General features: G+C 39.2%; 1 non-coding gene across 1 annotated transcript; it reads left to right on the plus strand.

The window, feature by feature from the left end:
• Positions 1-12,417: 12,417 nt before the first annotated feature.
• LOC112715333 (small nucleolar RNA R71) lies at positions 12,418-12,521 on the plus strand. Its single transcript, XR_003159620.1, has one exon. It is a non-coding gene; the product is annotated as a small nucleolar RNA R71 (small nucleolar RNA).
• The last annotated feature ends 1,226 nt before the right edge of the window (positions 12,522-13,747 follow it).

Below are 13,747 nucleotides of genomic sequence, written 5' to 3' on the forward strand. Positions count from 1 at the left end.
ACAGATGATTAGCCGTGTTGTGACAAAGCATAAGACCATTTTCACTGAGAGGATGGGATGTAGCCATCGACAAGGGTGATGCCTCCAGATGATTAGCCATGCAGTGACAACGCATAGGACCATTTTCCCGAGAGGATGAAAAGTAGCCATTGACGACGGTGACGCCCTACATACAGCTTGCCATGGAAAGGAGTAAGAAGGATTTGATGAATGTAATAAGAAAGTAGAGATTCAAGAGGAGCACAGCATATCCATACGCCTATCTGAAATTCCCACTATTAATCTACATAAGTATTTCTATCTTATTTTATTTTCTATTTATTATTTATTTTCGAACTTATCATAAACCATTTAATCTGTCTAACTGAGACTGACAAGGTAACCATAGCTTACCAACAATCTCTGTGGGATCGACCCTTACTCACGTAAGGTATTACTTGGATGACCCAGTACACTTGCTGGTTAAGTTGAACGGAGTTATGATCACACCAGGGATTATTAAGATCCCAATTTATCATACCATGATCTCTTTAGGGTATTTTTGAAAGAGACCAACTTTGAGGATCACAATTTCGTCCACCAAGTTTTTGGCGCCGTTGCCGGAGATTGTTCGAGTATGGACAACTGACGGTTCATCTAGTTGCTCAGATTAGGTAATTTTCTTTTCAAAAATCTTTTTCAAAATTTTTCTTTTCTTTTTCGTTTTTCCAAACTTTATTTTCGAAAAATATAATAAAAATCCAAAAAAAAAATTAATAAAATCATAAAAATCAAAAATATTTTGTTTTTCTTGTTTGAGTCTTGAGTCAATTTCTAAGTTTGGTGTCAATTGCATGTTTTAAAAAATTTTACTTGCATTTTTGGAAAAATTTCATGCATTCATAGTGTTCTTCATGATCTTCAAGTTGTTCTTGATAAGTCTTCTTGTTTGATCTTGATGTTTTCTTGTTTTGTGTTGTTTGTTGTTTTTCATATGCATTTTTGCATTCATAGTGTCCATACATTAAAGATTTCTAAGTTTGGTGTCTTGCATGTTTTCTTTGCATCAAAAATTTTTCAAAATTATGTTCTTGATGTTCATCATGATCTTCAAAATGTTCTTGGTATTCATCTTGACATTCATAGTGTTCTTGCATGCATCATGTGTTTTGATCCAAAATTTTTAAGTTTTGGGTCATAATTATGTTTTTCTCTCTCATCATTAAAAATTTAAAAATCAAAAAAATATCTTTTCCTTGTTTTTCTCATAATTTTCGAAAATTTGAGTTGACTTAGTCAAAAATTTTCAAAATTAGTTGTTTCTTACAAGTCAAGTCAAATTTTAAAAAATTTAAAAATCTTATGTTTTTTAAATCTTTTTCTTATCTTTATATCATTTTTTCGAAATTATGCTAACAATTAATGTAATTGATTAAAAAATTTGAAATTTGTTACTTTCTTGTTAAGAAAGGTTCAATCTTTAAATTCTAGAATCTTATCTTTTAGTTTCTTGTTAGCTAAGTAATTAATTTTAAATTTAAAAACTAAATCTTTTTCAAAATATCTTTTTCTTAAAAATCTTATCTTTTTATCTTATCTTCTTATCTTTTTATCTTATCTTTTTCAAAATTTGATTTCAAAATATCTTATCTAACTTATCTTCTTATCTTTTCAAATTTGATTTTAATATCTTTTTCAACTAACTCTTTGACTTTGTGTTTATCTTTTTCAAAACCACCTAACTACTTTTCCCTCTCTAATTTTTGAAAATACCTCTCTCTTTTTCAAAATTCTCTTTAATTGTTCTAAATTTTAATTTTAATCTTATCTTATCTCTCATTTTCAAAAACTACTAACCCACTTTTAAAATTTTTTTCAAATTTTCTGTCTCTTCTCTCTTATTCTATTTAATTATCTATTTACTAACACTTCTCTTCACCTCTCTTCATCTAAATATCCGAACCCACTCTTCCTCACTCTTCTCCCCTTTCTTTTTCTATTAACATAAAGGAATCTCTATACTGTGACATAGAGGATTCCTCTTTCTTTTCTTGTTTTCTTCTCTTTCATATGAGCAGGAACAAGGACAAAAGCACTCTTGTTGAAGCTGATCCTGAACCTGAAAGGACTTTGAAGAGGAAACTAAGAGAAGCTAAATTACAACAATCCAGAAGTAACCTTTCAGAAATTTTCGAACAAGAGAAGGAGATGGCAGCCGAACCTAATAATGATAATGCAAGAAGGATGCTTGGTGACTTTACCAAACCCACATCCAAATTTGATGGAAGAAGCATCTCCATTCCTGCCATTGGAGCAAACAACTTTGAGATGAAACCTCAGCTAGTTGCCTTAATGCAACAAAACTGCAAGTTCTATGGACTGCCATCTGAAGATCCTTATCAGTTTTTAACTGAGTTCTTGCAGATCTCTGAGACTGTTAAGACGAATGGAGTGGATCCTGAAGTCTACAGGCTCATGCTTTTCCCTTTTGCTGTAAGAGACAGAGCTAGAATATGGTTGGATTCACAACCTAAGGATAGCCTGGACTCCTGGGAGAAGCTGGTCACAGCCTTCTTGGATAAATTCTTTCCTCCTCAAAAGCTGAGCAAGCTGAGAGTGGATGTTCAAACCTTCAAACAAAAAGATGGTGAATCCCTCTATGAAGCTTGGGAAAGATACAAGCAGCTGACCAAAAGGTGTCAATCTGACATGTTTTCAGAATGGACCATATTAGATATATTCTATTATGGTCTATCTGAATTTTCAAAAATGTCATTGGACCATTCTGCAGGTGGATCCATTCACCTAAAGAAAACACCTGTAGAAGCTCAAGAGCTTATTGACATGGTTGCAAATAACCAATTCATGTACACTTCTGAGAAGAATTCCATTAATAATGGGACGCCTCAAAGGAAGGGAGTTCTTGAGATTGATGCTCTGAATGCCATATTCGCTCAGAACAAAGTGTTGACTCAGCAAGTCAACATGATCTCTCAAAGTCTGAATGGATGGCAAAATGCATCCAACAGTACTAAAGAGGCAGCTTCTGAAGAAGCTTATGATCTTGAGAACCCTGCAATGGCAAAGGTTAATTATATGGGTGAACCTTATGGAAACACCTATAATTCATCATGGAGAAATCCTCCAAATTTCTCATGGAAGGATCAACAAAAGGCTTTAACAATGGTGGACGTAATAGGCTGAGCAATAGCAAGCCTTTTCCATTATCTTCTCAGCCTCAGACAGAGAATTCTGAACAAAACACTTCTAATTTAGCCAATCTAGTCTCTGATCTGTCAAAAGCCACTTTTAGTTTCATGAGTGAAACAAGATCCTCCATCAGAAATCTGGAGGCACAAGTGGGCCAGCTGAGTAAGAATGTCATGGAAACTCCTCCCAGTATTCTCCCAAGCAATACAAAAGAGAATCCAAAAGGAGAGTGCAAGGCCATTGATATGATCAATATGGCCGAAAGCACAAGGGAGGAGAAGAACGAAAATCCTAGTGAGGAAGATCTCCTGGGACGTCTCTCAAGCAAGAAGGAGTTTCCTATTAAGGATCCAAAGGAATCTGAGGCTCACATAGAGACCATAGATATTCCATTAAATCTCCTTCTGCCATTCATGAGCTCTGAAGACTATTCTTCCTCTGAAGAGGATGAAGATGTGACTGGAGAGCAAGTTGCTCAATATTTAGGAGCTATCATGAAGCTGAATGCCAAGTTGTTTGGTAATGAGACTGGGGAAAGTGAACCTCCCTTGCTCATTAATGAACTAGATACCTGGATTTAGAAAATTTTACCTCAAAAAAGACAAGATCCTGGCAAGTTCTTAATACCTTGTACCATAGGCACTATGACCTTTGAAAAAGCTCTATGTGATCTGGGGTCAGGGATAAATCTTATGCCACTCTCTGTAATGGAGAAGTTGGGGATCATTGAGGTACAACCTACCTTGTTCTCACTACAATTGGCAGACAAGTCATTAAGACAAGCTTATGGAGTAGTAGAGGATGTGTTAGGAAAGGTTGAAGGCCTTTACATCCCTGCTGATTTCATAATATTAGACACTGGGAAGGAAGAGGATGAATGCGTCATCCTTGGAAGTCCTTTCCTAGCTACAACAGGAGCTGTGATAGATGTCAACAGAGGTGAATTAGTCCTTCAATTGAATGGGGACTACCTTGTGTTTAAGGCACATGGCCATCCCTCTGTAACAAAAGAGAGTGAGCACAAAGAGCTTCTCTCAGTTCAGAGTCAAGAAGAGCCCCCACAGTCAAACTCTAAGTTTGGTGTTGGGAGGCCACAACCAAACACTAAGTTTGGTGTTAAGACCCCATATCCAAACTCTAAGTTTGGTGTTAGGACTATACAACATTGACCTGATCACCTGTGAGGCCCCATGAGAGCCCACTGTCAAGCTAATGACATTAAAAGAGCGCTTGTTAGGCGGCAACCCAATTTTATTTATCTAATTTTTATTTTATTTTATTTTATTATTATTTTGTGTTTTATTAGGTACATGATCATGTGGATTCACGAAAAAAATATAAAAATTAAAAATAGAATCAAAAATAGCAGAAGAAAAATCACACCCTGGAGGAAGGACAGACTGGCGTTCAACACCAATAAGAAGCATCTGGCTGGCGTTCAACGCCAGAACAGAGCATGAAATCTGGCGCTGAACGCTAGAAACAAGCAACATTCTGGCATTTGAACGCTAGGAATGTGCCTTAAGGAAAGCTGGCGCTGAACGCCAGTAACAAACATGAAACTGGCTTCAACGCCAGAAACATGCTACATATGGGCGTTGAATGCCCAGAACATGCTTCACATGGGCGTTGAACGCCCAGAACGTGCATCACCTCCGCGTTTAAACGCCAGAATGGTATGCAAAGGCATTTTACATGCCTATTTGGTGCAGGGATGTAATTCCTTGACACCTCAGGATCTGTGGACCCCACAGGATCATCTCAGGATCTGTGGACCCCACAGGATCCCCACCTAACATATTCCCAACTTACCTCCTAATCATATAACACTTTTCCCCATGTCACACTTCCCAACAACTTCAATCTCTCTTCTCAATCACCCCCTTCACCACTCACATCCATCCACTCTTCCCCATAAACCCCACCTACCTTCAAAATTCAAAAACACTTTCCCACCCAAACCCACCCTACATGATCGAAACGTCACCCTCCCCCACCCTATATAAACCCTTCCATTCTACTTCATTTTCACACAACACACTCCCCTCTTCTATACCTTGGCCGAAACCTACACTCCCCCTTCTCCTCCATATTTTCTTCTTCTTCTTCTTCTCTTCTTTCTTCTCTTGCTCGAGGGCGAGTAATATTTTAAGTTTGGTGTGGTAAAAGCATAGGCTTCTTGTTTTTCCATTACCATCAATGGCACCTAAGGCCGGAGAATCCTCTAGAAAAAGAAAAGGAAAGACAAAAGCTTCCACCTCCGAGTCATGGAAGATGGAAAGATTCATCTCCAAAAGCCATCAAGACCACTTCTATGATGTCGTGGCAAAGAAGAAGGTGATCCATGAGGTCCCTTTTAAGCTCAAGAAAAATGAGTATCCGAAAATCCGACATGAAATCTGAAGAAGAGGTTGGGAAGTCATAACGAACCCTATGCAACAAGTCAGAATCTTAATGGTTCAAGAGTTCTATGCCAATGCATGGATCACTAGGAACCATGATCAAAGTATGAACCCGAGTCCAAAGAATTATCTCACAATGGTTCGGGGGAAATACTTAGATTTTAGTCCGGAGAATGTGAGGTTGGTGTTCCACTTGCCCATGATGCAAGGAGATGTACGCCCCTACACTAGAAGGGTCAACTTTAATCAAAGGTTGGACCAAGTCCTAATGGACATATGTGTGGAAGGAGCTCAATGGAAAAGAGACTCCAAATGCAAGCCAGTTCAACTAAGAAGACTGGACCTCAAGCCTGTGGCTAGAGGATGGTTGGACTTCATTCAATGCTCCATCATTCCCACTAGCAACCGATCTGAAGTTACTGTGGATCGGGCCATCATGATTCATAGCATCATGATTGGAGAGGAAGTAGAAGTTCATGAAGTCATCTCCAATGAAATCTACAAAATAGCCGAAAAGCCCTCCACCATGGCAAGGCTAGCTTTTCCTCACCTTATTTTCCATCTATGTTACTCAGCTGGAGTTATCATAGAAGGAGACATCTCCATTGAGGAGGGTAAGCCCATCACCAAGAAGAGGATGGAGCAAGCAAGAGAGACCCTCCACAGATCTCAAGAGATGCATAAGGAAGCTCATCATCAAGAAATCCCTGAGATGCCTCAAGGGATGCACTTTCCTCCCAACAACTATTGGGAACAACTCAACACTTCCTTAGAAGATTTGAGCTACAATGTGGAACAATTAAGGGTGGAACATCAAGAGCACTCCATCATTCTCCATGAAATAAGAGAAGATCAAAGAGCAATGAGGGAGGAGCAACAAAGGCAAGGAAGGGACATAGAAAAGCTTAAGGACATTGTTGGTCCTTCAAGAAGAAGACGCCACTAAGGTGGATTCATTCCTTGTTCTTATTTCTTTCTGCTTTTCGATTTTTATGTTGTGTTCATTTATGTTTTGTGTCTCTACTTCATGATCATTAGTGTTTAGTAACTATGTCTTAAAGTTATGAATAATTCCATTAATCCTTCACCTCTCTTAAATGAAAAATGTTTTTAATCAAAAGAACAAGACGTACATGAATTTTGAATTTATCCTTGAATTTAGTTCAATTATATTGATGTGGTGACAATACTTTTTGTTTTCTGAATGAATGCTTGAACAGTGCATATTTTTGATCTTGTTGTTTATGAATGTTAAAACTGTTGGCTCTTGAATGAATGATGAACAAAGAGAAATGATATTGACAATCTGAAAAATCATGAAAATTGATTCTTGAAGCAAGAAAAAGCAGTGAAAAGTAAAAAGCTGGCGAAAAAAATGGCGAAAAAAATAGAAAGAAAACGAAAAAGCAAGCAGAAAAAGCCAATAGCCCTTAAAACCAAAAGGCAAGGGTAAAAAGGATCCAGGCTTTGAGCATCAATGGATAGGAGGGCCCAAGGAAATAAAATTCAGGCCTAAGCGGCTGAATGAAGCTGTCCCTAACCATGTGCTTGTGTCATGAAGGTCCAAGTGAAAAGCTTGAGACTGAGTGGTTAAAGTCTTGAACCAAAGCAAAAAGAGTGTGCTTAAGAGCTCTGGACACCTCTAACTGGGGACTCTAGCAAAGCTGAGTCACAATCTGAAAAGGTTCACCCAGTCATGTGTCTGTGGCATTTATGTATCAGGTGGTAATACTGGAAAACAAAGTGCTTAGAGCCACGGCCAAGACTCATAAAAGTAGCTGTGTTCAAGAATCAACATACTTAACTAGGAGCATCAATAACACTATCTGAAATTCTAAGTTCCTAGAGATGCCAATCATTCTAAACTTCAAAGAAAAAAGTGAGATGCCAAAACTGTTCAGAAGCAAAAAGCTACAAGTCCCGCTCATCTAATTAGAATTAATATTCATTGATATTTTGGAATTTATAGTATATTCTCTTCTTTTTATCCTATTTGATTTTCAGTTGCTTGGGGACAAGCAACAATTTAAGTTTGGTGTTGTGATGAGCGGATAATTTATACGCTTTTTGGCATTGTTTTTTAGGTAGTTTTTAGTAAGTTCAAGCTACTTTTAAGGATGTTTTCATTAGTTTTTATGCTAAATTCACATTTCTGGACTTTACTATGAGTTTTTGTGTTCTTCTGTGATTTCAGGTAATTTCTGGCTGAAATTGAGGGACTTGAGCAAAACTCTGAAAAAGGCTGACAAAAGAACTGCTGATGCTGTTGGAATCTGACCTCCCTGCACTCTAAATGAATTTTCTGAAGCTACAGAGCTTTAAATGGCGCGCTCTCAATGGCGTTGGAAAGTAGACATCCAGAGTTTTTCGGCAATATATAATAGTCCATACTTTATTCGGGAATTGACGACGTAACGTGGCGCTCAACGCCAAGTACATGCTGCTGTCTGGAGTCAAACGCTAGAAACACGTCACAACCCGGAGTTGAACGCCAGAAACATGCTATAACTCGGCGTTCAACTCCAAAAGAAGCCTCAGCTCATGGATAGATCAAGCTCAGCCCAAACACACACCAAGTGGGCCCCGGAAGTGGATTTATGCATCAATTACTTACTCTTGTAAACCCTAGTAGCTAGTTTATTATAAATAGAACTTTTTACTAGTGTATTAGACATCTTTTGATCACTTTATATCTTAGGATCATCTTGGGATGATTAGTTCTCAGGTCATGGGGGCTGGCCTTTCGGCCATGCCTGAACTTTTCACTTATGTATTTTCAACGGTGGAGTTTCTACACACCATAGAATAAGGGTCTGGAGCTCTGCTATACCTCAAGTTTCAATACAATTACTATTATTTTCCATTCAATTCTCTTTTATTCTTATTCCAAGATATACGTTGCACAACAACTTGATGAATGTGATGATCCGTGACACTCATCATCATTCTCACCTATGAACGCGCGTGACTGACAACCACTTCCATTCTACCTTAGGACGGGCGCATATCTCTTAGATTCCCCAACAGAATCTTCGTGGTATAAGCTAGATAGATGGCGGCATTCATGGGAATCCAAAAAGTCTAACCTTGTTTGTGGTATTCCGAGTAGGATTCCGGGAATCTGGAAAGTCTAACCTTGTCTGTGGTATTCCGAGTAAGATTCCGGTATTGAATGACTGTGACAAGCTTTAAACTCCTGAAGGCTGGGCTGTTAGTGACAGACGCAAAAGAATCAAGGGATTCTATTCCAACCTGATTGAGAACCGACAGACGATTAGCCGTGCTGTGACAGAGCATAGGACCATTTTCACTGAGAGGATGGGATGTAGCCATCGACAAGGGTGATGCCTCCAGACGATTAGCCATGCAGTGACAGCGCATAGGACCATTTTCCCGAGAGGATGAAAAGTAGCCATTGACGACGGTAACGCCCTACATACAGCTTGCCATGGAAAGGAGTAAGAAGGATTGGATGAATGTAATAAGAAAGTAGATATTCAAGAGGAGCACAGCATATCCATACGCCTATCTGAAATTCCCACTATTTATCTACATAAGTATTTCTCTCTTATTTTATTTTCTGTTTATTATTTATTTTCGAACTTATCATAAACTATTTAATCTGCCTAACTGAGATTTACAAGGTAACCATAGCTTGCTTCATACCAACAATCTCTGTGGGATCGACCCTTACTCACTTAAGGTATTACTTGGATGACCCAGTACACTTGCTGGTTAAGTTGAACGGAGTTATGATCACACCAGGGATTATTAAGATCCCAATTTATCATACCATGATCTCTTTGGGGTATTTTTGAAAGAGACCAACTTTGAGGATCACAATTTCGTCCACCAAATGCCAACCTCACATTTTTCGGACTAAAATCTAAGTATTTCCCCCGAACCATTGTAAGATAATTCTTTGGATTCGGGTTCACACTTTGATCATGGTTCCTAGTGATCCATGCATTGGCATAGAACTCTTGGACCATTAAGATTTCTACTTGTTGCATGGGATTGGTTAGGACTTCCCAACCTCTTCTTTGGATCTCATGTCGGATCTCCGGATACTCATTCTTCTTGAGCTTGAAAGGGACCTCAGGGATCACCTTCTTCTTGGCCACCTTCTATGATGGGCTTTGGAGATGAATCTTTCCATCTCCCATGACTCAGAGGTGGAAGCTTTTGTCTTCCCTTTCCCTTTTCTAGAGGATTCTCCGGCCTTAGGTGCCATTAATGGTAATGGTAAAAACAAAAAGCTTATGCTTTTACCATACCAAACTTAAAATATTGCTCGCCCTCGAGCAAGAGAAGAAAGAAGAGAAGAAGAAGAATAAGAAAATATGGTGAAGAAGGGGAGGTGTAGGTTCGGCCAAGGTATAGAAGAGGGGGTTGTGTTGTGTGAAAATGAAGTAGAATGGAGGGGTATATATAGGGGGGAGGGTAGGTTCGGCCATTTAGGGTGGGTTTCGGTGGGAAAGAGTTTTGAATTTTGAAGGTATGTGGGGTTTATAGGGAAGAGTGGATGGATGTGAGTGGTGAAGGGGGTAATTGGGAAGAGAGGTTGGGGTGATTGTTGAAAAGATTTTGGGAAAGTGTGTTATAGGATTATTAGAAGGTAAAGTGGGAATATTTTAGGTGGGGATCCTGTGGGGACCATAGATCCTGAGATGATCCTGTGGGGTCCACAGATCCTGAGGTGTCAAGGATTTACATCCCTGCACCAATTAGGCATGTAAAATGCCTTAGCATACCATTCTGGCATTTAAACGCCAAAGGGATGCACGTTCTGGGCGTTCAACGCCCATGTGCAGCATGTTTTTGGCGTTGAACGGCAGTTCCATGCTTGTTGCTGGCGTTCAGCGCCAGCTTTCCTCAGGGCATATTCCTGGCATCCAAACGCCAGGATGTTGCTTGTTTCTGGCGTTCAGCGCCAGATCCATGCTCTGTTCTGGCGTTGAACGTCAGCCAGATACACCTTACTGGCGTTTAAACACCAGTAAGTCCTTCCTCCAGGGTGTGATTTTTCTTCTGCTTTTTTTTTATTCTGTTTTTAATTTAAAAAATATTTTTCGTGACTCCACATGATCATGAACCTAATAAGACACAAAATAACAATAAAATAAAATTAAAATTAGATAAATAAAAATTGGGTTGCCTCCCAATAAGCGCTCTTTTAATGTCATTAGCTTGACTGTGGGCTCTCATGGAGCCTCACAAATATTCAGAGCATGATGAGGGCCTCCCAACACCAAACTTAGAGTTTGAATGTGGGGGCTTCTCAACACCAAACTTAGAGTTTGGTTGTGGCCTCCTAACACCAAACTTACAATTTGACTCTGGGGTCTCTTTTTGACTCTGTACTGAGAGAAGCTTTTCATGCTTCCTCTCCATGGTTGCAGAGGAAGGTCCTTGAGCTTTAAACACAAGGTAGTCCCCATTCATCTTCTTCCTTCCTATTGTCTAAGATTATGAAATCAGCAGGGATGTAAAGGCCTTCAACCTCTACTAACACTTCCTCTACTAATCCATAAGCTTGTCTTACTGACTTGTCTACGAATTGTAATGAGAATAAGGCAGGTTGTACCTCAATGATCCCTAGTTTCTCCATTACAGAGAGTGGCATAAGATTTATGCCTGACCCCAGGTCACACAGAGCCTTATTAAAGGTCATGGTGCCTATGGTACAGGGTATTAAGAATTTGCCAGGATCTTGTCTCTTTTGAGGTAAGATTTTATGAACCCATGTATCTAGTTCACTAATGAACAAGGGAGGTTCACCTTCCCAAGTCTTATTACCAAACAACTTGGCATTCAGCTTCATGATAGCTCCTAGATATTGAGCAACTTGCTCTCCAATCACATCTTCATCCTCTTCTGAGGAAGAATAGTCTTCAGAGCTCATGAATGGCAGAAGGAGATTTAGTGGAATCTCTATGGTCTCTATATGAGCCTCAGATTCCTTTAGGTCCTCAATAGGTAACTCCTTCTTGTTTGAGAGACGTCCCAGGAGGTTTTCCTCACTAGGATTTTTGTCATTCTCCTCCCTTGTGCATTCGGCCATATTGATTACATCATTGGCCTTGCACTCTCCTTTTGGATTTTCTTCCGTATTGCTTAGGAGAATACTAGAAGGAGTTTCAATGACTTTCTTACTCAGCTGGCCCACTTGTGCCTCCAAATTTCTGATGGAGGACCTTGTTTCACTCATAAAACTTAAGGTGGCCTTTGACTTATCAGAGACTAAATTTGCTAAACTAGAGGGGCTCTGCTCAGAATTCTCTGTCTGTTGCTAAGAAGATGATGGAAAAGGCTTGTTATTGCTGAGCCTGTTTCTTCCACCATTATTAAAGCCTTGTTGAGGCTTTTGTTGATCCTTCCATGAGAAATTTGGATGATTTCTCCATGATGAATTATAGGTGTTTCCATAAGGTTCACCCATGTAATTAACCTCTGCCATTGCAGGGTTTTCAGGATCATAAGCTTCTTCACAAGCTGCCTCTTTAGTACTGTTGGATGCATTTTGCCATCCATTCAGACTTTGAGAGATCATGTTGACTTGCTGAGTCAACACTTTGTTCTGAGCCAATATGGCATTCAGAGCATCAATCTCAAGAATTCCCTTCCTTTGAGGTGTCCCACTATTCACGAATTCCTCTCAGAAGTGTACATGAATTGGTTATTTGCAACCATGTTAATAAGTTCTTGAGCTTCTGCAAGCGTTTTCTTTAAGTGAATGGATCCACCTGCAGAATGGTCCAATGACATTTTGGAAAACTCAGATAGACCATAATAGAATATATCTAATATGGTCCATTCTGAAAACATGTCAGAAGGACACTTTTTGGTCATCTGCTTGTATCTTTCCCAAGCTTCATAAAGGGATTCACCATCTTTTTGTTTGAAGGTCTGAATATCCACTCTAAGCTTGCTCAGCTTTTGAAGAGGAAAAAATTTATCCAAGAAGGCTGTGACCAGCTTATCCCCGGAGTCCAGGCTATCTTTAGGTTGTGAGTCCAACCATGTTCTAGCTCTGTCTCTGACAGCAAAAGGGAAAAGTATGAGCCTGTAGACTTTAGTATCTACTCCATTTGTCTTAACAACTGATAAGGATCTTCAGATGGAAGTCCATAAAACTTGCAGTTTTGTTGCATCAAAGCAACTAATTGAGGTTTCAACTCAAAATTGTTTGATCCAATGGCCAGAGTGGAGATGCTTCTTCCATCAAATTTGGATGTTGGTTTAGTGAAATCACCTAGCATTCTCCTTGCATTATTGTTGTTGGGTTCGGCTGCCATCTCCTTCTCTTGATCGAAAATTTTAGAAAGGTTGTCTCTGGATTGTTGTAATTTAGCTTCTCTTAGTTTCCTCTTCAGAGTCCTTTCAGGTTCAGGATCAGCTTCAACAAGAGTGTCTTTTTCCTTGTTCCTGCTCATATGAAAGAGAAGAGAACAAGAAAAGAAAGAGGAATCCTTTGTCACAGTAAAGAGGTTCCTTATTGTTAGTAGAAGAAGAAAGGAATAAAAGTGGAGAATCCAATCACAAGGGTGAGGATAGAGGCAGTGATTGGAGATGAAGAGAGGTGAAGAGAAGTGTTAGTAAATAAATAAATAAATAGAAGAAGAGAAGAGAGAGAATTCGAAAATAAATTTGAAAAAGTAGTTAATGATTTTCAAAAATTAAAGATGAGATAGAATTAAAATTAAAATTTAAAACAATCAATTAATTTAAAAAGAATTTTGACAAAGGGATGAGATATTTTTGAAAATTAGAGAGAGAGAAGTAGTTAGGTGGTTTTGAAAAAGATAAGAACGAGCTGAGGCTTCTTTTGGAGTTGAACGCCAAGTTGTAACGTGTTTTGGGCGTTCAACTCCGGTTCGTGACGTGTTTCTGGCGTTTGACTCTAGACAGCAACATGGAACTGGCGTTGAGCGCCAGTTCACGTCGTCAATTCTCGAACACGGTATGAACTATTATATATTGATGGAAAGCTCTGGATGTCTAGTTTCCAACAGCATTGAGAGCGCGCCATTTGGGGTTTTATAGCTCCAAAAAATCCATTTCGAGTGCAGGGAGGTTAGATTCCAACAGCATCAGCAGTCCTTTGTCAGCCTCCTTTCAGAGTTTTGCTCAGGTCCCTCAATTTCAACCAAAAA

This window comes from Arachis hypogaea, chromosome 1 (genome assembly GCF_003086295.3).
Source record: "Arachis hypogaea cultivar Tifrunner chromosome 1, arahy.Tifrunner.gnm2.J5K5, whole genome shotgun sequence".
NCBI lineage: Eukaryota > Viridiplantae > Streptophyta > Magnoliopsida > Fabales > Fabaceae > Arachis > Arachis hypogaea.